Here is a 10,593-nt window from a genome sequence, read left to right as displayed (position 1 = left end):
AAAAAAAAAAAAAAAAAAATCTGTTCTTCAAGATCATCACATTCAGTATAAGAAAATCAAACTCTTTCTGTCCAAATGTACTGTTCTGGCTTTGTCAACTCGACAGAATCCTCTGGGCCCAGGTATTCTACTTGTCGACTCTTGACTCAGGTACTTGTTCCAAACCAGGGGACCCCTCTGCTTTTCATTAAAGATTATTATAACTAACTTAGACAAAAGGAAGCGAACTTTGTCACACAGCACCAGAAATCCCAGCACTTTACAGAATAATCATTCTTTATCTTTAGAATGTTCACAGAGTTGCTCAATTGACAATAGGAAACAAACTTTTTCTCAAAAGAGAATCTCTTCCTTTTTCATATCTTCATGATTTACCCCAAAATAAATATATTCCAGTGCACCATTTCAAACAGTTTAATTCATCCATTTGTGTTACTATGCCCTAGTTACTTCTAATCTGGAAAGAGGGTCACATTCCCTTCCTTTCCTTGTAGTGGAGAAGACAGAAGATACTCATAATGATAGACATTATCAAGTGCATTCTGTGTGTGTGCACACACAGACATTAATAATTTAGATTATTAGTTCTGCTAAGGACTCTAGGGATTACCTAGGGTTAAGGATGGCCTAGTTAAACCCTCTTCAATCTCTTTATGCCCTTAACAAAACTAAGATAACATGGCAGAGACTTCCTTGGTTCTTTTCCTTCTTCCAGTCTCTCAGCACACACCTGTAGAATGGATTCATGACCCTCCTACTTTTCCTCTGCTCCACACTTGCCTGTTTCTTCTCTCTTTCCTCTTGACTTGGTTCACTCTGTTTCTGAGCTTCCTTCTTTCCCATAATCTACCACCTTCCAGAGAGCTCATTCACACAGTGCATCCATGCATTGCATGTATGTGTTTCTGATGGCACGACTCCACTGCCAATTCTCTAAAATTTCAAAAGTAAAATAAGCAAACTTACAACTTTCTGCTTCAGATAAAGCAAAAGGACACTTTCATTTGGAACACAAAGAGAGAAAACTAATATTTGAGTCAGAAAGTAAGCTCCCATTCACCATTACATCCTTCTCATTGAGAGTAGTACATGTACATCATAAATGCTCAATAAACACATCCACTTGCAGATAGCTGAGGAGCTCTGAGTCAGCAGCAAGTAGTAGATAATGAAAGCAAACTGAATTAGAAGTCAGAAGACTGAGCATCTAGCACCAGCTCTGACTGAATCAAGTTATGTGACTCTGAGCACTTTTTTTTTTTTTTTTTTGGTAATATCAACAGGGTAACACTAAATTATTTCTAAGGTATTTTCTGTTTTTAAAATTCAATGATGATAAAACATGAATTACAGCTAAAGATTAAAAGGCCTTCAAAGAGGTTTATAGTCCAACCACTACCACTCCCTTTATTTCATATTTCCAGAAAGATGACTATTTGTCCCATTTGAAAATTTTCCAGGAAAACATTTGATTTTTCTATTGTCATCTGCATGCAAATTTTAGTATAAGAAAATAGTTCTCAGATTTAACCCAAAATCCATTTCTACGTTTATACTGCTGCTAATCAATTTAGGACTTAAATATCTAATTATAAAATTTCACAACCCTCATAATCTTGGCATGTAATTTTATTTTCAATGCAAGTATTAAAAGATATGGCCAATAAGGCATAAAAACATTTTCCCTGAAGTCGTGTCATTGACTAAATCATGGAGCTTGTCTATTCAGCTTCTCTCTCAATATACATTTATAGCAGGACACGATTAGTTTTCACCTAAGAAAACCCTGCTTATGAAATTATATAATAAGGAGTCACCATGACTCCTTATTTATCTCAGTAATATTTAATGGAAAAGTAAATAATACATTATTACATAAATGCTTAGAGAGATGATAGTAATCTTATTCTAAATTAAAGTTAAATAAATATTACAATCTTTTAGCATGAACCTTAAAATAATAAATCTACCTCCTTATTTTTTATAGCTTATTCTTGAAATATTTATCAGTGTAATACTGAAACTAACTTATTAATTATTTTCTGGATTTTTTTTATTTTTCAAAAACTTAAGTTAGATTGTATGCTAGTTCCCATTCAGATCTTAATATGATTACTAATTCATTTTTAACACATCCTGATTTTCCATTTCAGTAATGCATTTTAATGCATAGCTATATATCCCATTATAAAACTATGCAATAGGAAGTGCTGACATTACAACCTTGTATTATAATTTTTGAATTTGACGACCTCCCTAGATGTACATATCCACACACATACACATGCACACGCACACACGCATTTTGTTTTCAAATATCTAAAAACAAAGACTCACTCTTAAACCATAATACACCAGAAACAAAAAAAGAAAATTGCTTTCAATAATGAGTAACCTTATGTTTATATAAGGTAATTATTTATATAATCTCATTATCTATTTGAAAACAGACCTGTGGGGAAAAAAGCAATAGTTCAGTTGCATATTATGACAAAGTGGTTTAAATCTATATTTGAATTAATGAAGTTACTCAAATCTAAAGTTTTGTTTTCCCCTTGCAACTCTTTTGTGTAGAAAAGTAAATAAGGAATCCTAAACAAGTACTATTAAATTTTGCTTAACTTCATCTTAATGAGGAATGACTTCATCATTCCTATGGCCATGCTGAAAAATTAAACTTATCTCTGAGAGTCTGTTGAGAAACATGAAAATCAATCTAATGACAGAAACAGAGCTATGACCTGTATCAGATGGACGAGAGAAAACCAACATTTCAAATAAATCCTTAACAGATTAACATCCATTTTCATTGCTAAATTCGGTGTCTATATGTGGGTTGGAAATGTATCTGGGTGAACATTAGATTTAATACTCATTTTTAAGACCCTACTTCTGAAACCTGTCCAACCTGTCCTGGAATAGTTTCATGACAACTTGCTTATGTAGCAGCTTTGGCCTCTGGGTACCATGTTTCTGACAGGACAGGAGACTCCATACCAGAGGGAGAATATTCACAATCTCTTTGGAATCTGTTACTTGGAGGGGTCTACCAGAGGCAAAATCTTAAAGAAAATGATGCTCATTCGCTGTGTTTTTCCATTCTCCTCACCTAGTCCCTACCAGTCTGTCCTGCTAGTAGCTGGTTTCCCTAAAGCTAGATGTTCAGGCCTCAGTCTCACTGGATTAAATCTTCATGCAGTGGACTTTTTCTTTTTTCATGTCCCCTTCCATAAATACTAAGAGACATCCTGCGCTGGAGGTAGAATCAAGAGCAAAACACAACTGGCTCCCAAAGTGCTGACAGACTATTGGGAGGAAGACAAACATTTATGAAACAGTCATACAGATAAACACAGAATTCTCCTGCTGGGGACTGCCACCAAGGAGACATTCATGGTGCTATGAAAGCACATGATAGGGGAATATGATCCAGTCCCAGGGTTCAGGAAGGCCTCCCCAAGGAAATGACAATTGGGCTGACAGTCATGATGTAAGGTGTTCACAATGGAAAGCAAATGCTGAGTTTGGGGACCTGGAAGATGATCAGTGTGGCCACTGCCAAAAAGGAGGATTATGATATGAAGCTGGAAAAAGGAAGGCAGGTGTCAGACCTTGTGACTTTTGGGGAAATGTTAAAGATTTACTCTAAAAGCCTTGGAGAACATTGATGAATATTATGTGGATAATGAATGAAATAATGAGGTCAGAGTTCAGAAAAAAGGTCCACTGTGGTAAACAGATAGGGTTTGGGATTGAGGATGGCAAAGTACAGCCAGCCTGCCTCCATCCTTCCCTCCACTATTACAAGGGGCAGCTGTGTCCTCCTTTGCTAGGGCCCACATTTCACTCACTAGAACTGCTCTTATAAATCACCTCTGTCCCTTTTTCTTCCTTATTGGCAAAGAATAAGTTCATCCTAGGAATAAAAGCATACCCCAGATATTCAGAGACAAGGAGTCTTCAATTTTTCATCTGCAAAGCATGACTAATGGTGGGATGTTGGGCAGCTGAGGACTCTAAGATACATTTGGAAACATGGGATCCTCTTTAAGCCTCTCAAGTGATATTAAATTAGGTCCTAGAAGACCATTTGAAGAAAACACACCAGAGCCCTAATTATGCCAATTAGTCTTCATTGATTAACAATGAAAGATAACTACTTCCTTACTGACAGGCACTCAAATGAGACTGGGTATTAATATAGCCTTCATTATTAAACTTTTTTTTCTAGATTTCCTATTAACCTACCAACTATTAACTATTAGGAAACACTCTTTTTTGCTTTTGGGTTGACGGATGGTGTTTGCAGATTTAACATTCTGCAGATAAAAATGTAAGTTTAACATACAAAATTACTGCAGTCATAGGACTATTCTAATGGGAGTTGAACGCTTTCCAGAGAGGAACAAGCACCATCAAAGTCAACCATTTGCATAAATAAGTAAGATCCATTCCAAACTTCCTGGAAACTAACTTTAAGTGCCTACTATGGGTCAGCAGCATGATAAGCAAAGTACTTAAGCAATTTCATTTAAAATTCACAACAAAAGCATGTAGCAAGTTGAAGAAAATGTAATGTGTTAGCTAGTAAAAGTGATAGCTAGTAAAGGTAGAACCAGGATTGGAAATTTTAACCTGCTTACATGCTATAACAAAATACTACAGTTTGGGTGATTTAAACAATGAAAAATTATTTCTCACAGTTCTGGAGGTTGGGAAGTCCAAGATCAAGGTGCCAGACACTTAAGTTCCTGGTGAGGGCTCTCTTCTGAGCTTGCAGATGGCCACTTCTCACCATGTCCTCAGATAGCAAAGAGAGAGGACTCTGGTGTCTCTTCCTCTTCTTGTAAGAGCACCAACTCTATAGGATTGGCGACCTATCCTTAAGACTTCATTTAACTTTTACCAGCTCCTCACAGGCCCTAATCTCAAATTCAGCCACATTGGAGGTTAGGGCTTCAACCTATGAATTTGGGGAGCTGGGAAACACAAACATTCAGTGCACAACATGTGGCTAAAAAATGATAAGGGCAAGATTTGAACCATGGTGTCTAAAGCCCCAGGCTGGGTCCAATTCTCATGCAGTCTCACTCAAAGTGGAGTAGTAGTAGTTTGAATTTCAAAGCCTAGAACATCATCACTAGTGGATTAGGACAATTGGACTTACTTATCAAATCTCAGGCCCAGCTAGCAAACACACAAAAAATAGTCCTGCATCATAATATTGTTCTAGTATCACACTCATTAATCTTTTGTTTTTTCTTTTAACTTTTAAGTTCAGGAGTACTATTCAGGTTTGTTATATAGGCAAATGGCATGTCAGAGGGGTATGGTGTACAGATTATGTTGCCACTCAGGTAATAAGCATAGTATCTAATAGGTAGTTTTTAAAGCCTCATCCTCTTCCCTCCCTCTACCCTTGAGTAGGCCCCAGTGTCTGCTGTTCTCTTGTTTCCATATGTACTCAATGTTTAGGTTCCACTTATGAATGAGAACTTGTTGTATTTGGTTTTCTGTTCCTGTGTTAGTTCACTTATGATAATGGCCTCCAGCTTCATCCATGTTGCTACAAATGACATGATCTCATTTCTTTTTATGGTTACGTGGTATTCCATGGTATATATGTATCACGTTTTCTTTATCCAGTCTACTATTGATGGACATTTAGTTTGATTCCATGTCTTTGTTATTGTGTCTCTGTCATAGTGCTGCAATGAAAATATATATGCATGTGTCTTTATGGTAAAATGATTTATATTCCTTTGGGTTTATGTCCAATAATGGGATTGTTGGGTCTAATGGTAATTCTACTTTGAGTTCTTTGAGAAACTACCAAACTGTTTATCACAATTGCTGAAACTAATTTACATTCCCACCAGCAGTTTATAAGCATTCCCTTTTCTCTACAACCTCATAAGCATCTGCTTTTCATTTTTTTTGATAATAGCCATTCTGACTTGTGAGACGGTATCTCATTGTGGTTTTGATTTGCATTTCCATAATGATTAGTGATACTGAGCATTTTTTCATCTGCTTGTTGGCCACATGTATGTCTTCCTTTGAAAAATGTCTATTAATGTCCTTTGCTCACTTTTTAATTGGTTTGTTTTTTGCTTGTTGATTTGTTTAAGTTTGTTATGGATTCTGAATACCAGACTTTTGTCAGATGTGTAGTTTGCAAATATTTTCTTCCATCCTGTAGGCTGTTTACTCTGTTGATAGATCTTTTGCTGTGCAGAAGCTCTTCAGTTTAATTACTTTCCATTTGTCAATTTTTGTTCTTGTTGCAATTGCTTTTGCAATCTTTGTCATGGCATCTCTGTCATGAAATCTTTGCCAGGTCCTATGTCGAGAATGTCATTTCCTAGGTTATCTTCCAGGGTTTTTTATGGTTTTAGGTTTTACATTTAAGTTTATAATGTATCTCAAGATGATTTTTTATATGGTATAAGGAGGGGTCCAGCTTCAATCTTCTGCATATGGCTAGATAGCTTCCCAGCCCTGTTTATTGAATAGAGAGTCCTTTCCCCATTTCTTGTTTTTGTCAGCTTTATCAAAGATCAGATTGTTGTAGGTGTGTGACATTATTTCTGGGCTCTCTAATCTGTTCCATTTGTCTATGTGTCTGTTTTTGTGCCAGCGACATGCTGTTTTGGTTACTGTAGCCTTGTAGTATGATTTGAAGTCAGATAACATCATGCCACCAGCTTTGTTGTTTTTGCTTTGAGTTGCCTTGGTTATTTGAGCTTTCCTTTGGTTCAGTATAAATTTTTAAATAGTTTTGTCTGCCTCTGTGGAGAATGTTATTGGTAGTTTGACATACACTGATTCTGTTCATTGCTTTGGGCAGTATGGCTATTTTCACAATATTGATTCTTCCTATCCATTAGCATGGAATGTTTTTCTATTTTTTTGTGCCATCTCTGATTTCTCTGAGTAACGTTTTATAATTATTGTTGTAGAGGTCTTTCCCGTCCTTGATTAGCTGTATTCCTAGGTATTTTATTCTGTCTGTGGCTATTGAGAATGGGATTGTATTCTTGAACTGGCTCTTAGCTTGGATGTTACCATTCAACTTCCTCAGTTAGCCATCTCTACCTTGCTTATAGGCTCTTAATATAGGAAACAAATTGATTTTTTCCACAATTATACTGCAAATTCCCATTCTGTGTTTTATTTTATTTTATTTTATTTTTGAGATGGAGTCTGGCACTGTCGCCCAGGCTGGAGTGCAGTGGCCGGATCTTGGCTCACTGCAAGCTCCACCTCCCAGGTTTATGTCATTCTCTTGCCTCAGGCTCCCGAGTAGCTGGGACTACAGGTGCCCGCCACCGCGCCGGGGTAGTGTTTTGTATTTTTTAGTAGAGACGGGGTTTCACCGGGTTAGCCAGGATGGTCTCGATCTGCTGACCTCGTGATCCACCCGTCTCGGCCTCCCAAAGTGCTGGGATTACAGGCTTGAGCCAAGGCGCCCGGTCCCCATTCTGTGTTTTATACCAGGGAGCAAACTTTAGTAAAAATCTGTGACTGAAACACAGGTAACAAATGGCATTTATCCTTTAAAACAGAAGTATATGCAAGCAGATAATTCATTACTAAGGTGGACGCATTCAAAAAACTAATTTATTAGTGCCAGAAAGCAGGTATTTGGTGGTGTAATATGTATAGCTTTTTGAGTTTAACGACATTTTCTTTCAAGTTAATCCTGAAGAGGCTGGAAGTAAAACCTTCTCCTTTAAGCAGAAATTTTCATTACTTGAGTTTGAACAAATAAAAGCTGAAAACTGTATTAATAAGTTAACCGTTAAAAGACTTAACATTGGGCCGGGCTCAAGCCTGTAATCCCAGCACTTTGGGAGGCCCCTGAGACGGGCGGAATCACGAGGTCAGGAGATCGAGACCATCCTGGCTAACACGGTGAAACGCCCGTCTCTACTAAAATACAAAGAAAACTAGGCCGGGCGAGGTGGCCGGGCGCCTGTAGTCCCGCTACTCGGCGGAGGCTGAGGCAGGAGAATGCCGCTAAACCCGGGGGGCGGAGCTTGCAGTTGCAGCTGAGATCTGGCCACTGCCCACTTCCATGTCCGGGGCCGATAGAGCGAGACTCCGGCCTCAAAAAAAAAAAAAAAAAAAAAAAAAAAAAAAAAAAAAAAAAAAAAAGAGCTTAGGCATTTTAACATTATCTTGAAGCCAACATAAAACTCCAAAATAAATTTTAAAAACATTAATGTATTTATACATTTATAAAATACCATTTACTATAACTATATAAAATACTAATTATGAAAATAAAAATTCATAAATATTTAAATAAATCTTTATAGTAGAGATTATAGATCTCAGAGCATTTGTTATTTACTATCTTCATAAGGTTATTCCAAGGATTAAAAAAAGATTGCTCTGAGTTTTAAAATATTGGTTTTATACATGCCACACAAAGGGATCTGAGTGGCTCGTGCCTGTAATCCCAGGTTCTTGGGAGGCAGAAGCAGAAGGATTGTTTGACCCCAAGAGTTTAAGGCCAGCCTGGGCAACATAGCCAGACCCCATGTCCAAAAAATATGAAAAAAAAATTAGACAGATACAGTGGCTTGCACCTGTAGTCCCAGCTACTTGGGAGACTGAGACAGGAGGATCACTTGAGCTCAGGAGTTCCAGGCTGCAATGAGTCATGATCATGCCACTGCACCCTAGCCTGGGCAATAGAGCAAGACCCTGTACTTAAAAACATTTTTTAAAAAGATCTGAGAAAGTTGCTTTAAAATAAAACTTTATTTACTCCACAATATGAAAGACAAATAAGTTTCTTGGGCAGCTGAAGTATTCAGGGGAGAAGATTACATTCCCTGGCCTTTTTGTTACTGTTGTCCTTATTGAATTTGCCACATGAATTATATATAGCATTAGTTACACTAAGTATGCCCATATACCACATGTATATAAATGTATATTTACCTGCACATGTATATAGATATGTTTATGCACATACCCACTCACCCATGGACTAAGACCTGAGAAGAATATGGATACCTCTTTTCAGTTTTTTCTTTTCAAAAGGCAACTATTTTTCCCATAAACAGCAACAATTAGTTAATAGCAAGCATACAGCCACATATAAAGCAATGAATGAAAGGCTCAACTCATAATTTAGATTGCTTAGCAGGAAGGAGCTATTGCCCCCCAACTCCCTTCCTGCACACAACAAATCTTTTACTGACAAGTGAGTATGAACTATACAAGGGGAGATCCACTGAATGTGCCAACTTATTCAAGAAGCTGAGCACACAAATAAGCAACCTTTCAGCAATGAAGAGTAGAAATGACTTCAGCAAGAGAAATTAATCCATCATGTTGTCCATCTACACTGAAAAGAGCCTGGCAGCAGTTAGCTATGGTGATAGCATGGAAGGAGCCTTTGCTGGGAATAAGTGTGAGAATGAAATCAACTTTCAGCCTCAGTTTCAGAGAGACAAAAACATTCTCATTGTCCAATCAATCTAAAAACCTTTAATGGAATTAAATCTCTAAAGTGGAAAAATCTCCATGGATAGTTGTTGCTAAGCAAAAGAATAAACATTTTATGTCCTGCATCACTATGAATGCATCAGTACCTAAGATACACATGGGTATCTTCTAGGAAAAATGAAATATATTTTTATTTGATATTATACCTGATTCTAGAAATATCCTTATGAGTTGAGTTAGGTATTGTCCATTTTCCCAACAAGGAAACTGAGGCAGAGAGGCTAGTAAGTTCATGTGGCTAGTAAGTAGTTTGCTTGGCTTACTAATGCTATTGTGAACTTTTTACTTTGCAGGGGGTAAGAATAGGTAATAAGCTAGGATAAAGTCAAGATTTTTCATGTTCATGGAATTCTGTAATCCACCATGTATAAACAACATCAAAAGACAATAACAATATAGCCAGTAAGCACCTTGAGGGACTATGAAAAAATTAATATTTAATATAACAATGGTGTGCTTTGTCTTTGTGAAAATCAATACACATTGGAATTTACCAAAAACAGTTAACAAGGTCTGGTTATACAGGTTAATGTATCTCACTTCCCCTAATTTTGAAATAAGAGAAATCAAATAGCTGCTTTGAGCCTCTGTGTTCCTCACCTATAAACCAGGAAACAATAACATTTAGTTCATCGGATAATTGTGTGGAACAAATTTGACATTTATGCAAATCACTTGGAACACTGTTGGCACATTAAAGTGGACAATAAGTGTTATTTTTATTATTGCCATCATATATACCATATGTCATAATGTTGATAGTGTGACTTCTTAAAATTTAACAAGGCACAAAGGATTATTCAATTTGGGTAAGAGGTCCTACAAAATTCAAGTGCATATTTTGAACTTATAAAATATAAAATTCTAGGGGGCGGAGCAAGATGGCCGAATAGGAACAGCTCCAGTCTCCAACTCCCAGCGCGAGCGACACAGAAGACCGGTGATTTCTGCATTTTCAACTGAGGTACTGGGGTCATCTCACTAGGGAGTGCCGGACAATCGGTGCTGGTCAGCTGCTGCAGCCTGACCAGCGAGAGCTGAAGCAGGGCGAGGCATCGCCTCACCTGG

General features: G+C 37.3%; 1 protein-coding gene across 1 annotated transcript in view; it reads right to left on the bottom strand.

Moving 5' to 3' along the window:
* Positions 1 to 10,593, bottom strand: part of GHR (growth hormone receptor) — a 348,381-nt gene that overhangs the window by 296,701 nt on the left and 41,087 nt on the right.

The sequence above is a fragment of the Rhinopithecus bieti genome, unplaced genomic scaffold, assembly GCF_001698545.2.
Source record: "Rhinopithecus bieti isolate Rb0 unplaced genomic scaffold, ASM169854v2 scaffold_3610, whole genome shotgun sequence".
NCBI lineage: Eukaryota > Metazoa > Chordata > Mammalia > Primates > Cercopithecidae > Rhinopithecus > Rhinopithecus bieti.
The sequence above is the reverse complement of the archived record's forward strand: the minus strand, read 5'-3'. Positions and strand labels throughout refer to the sequence as shown.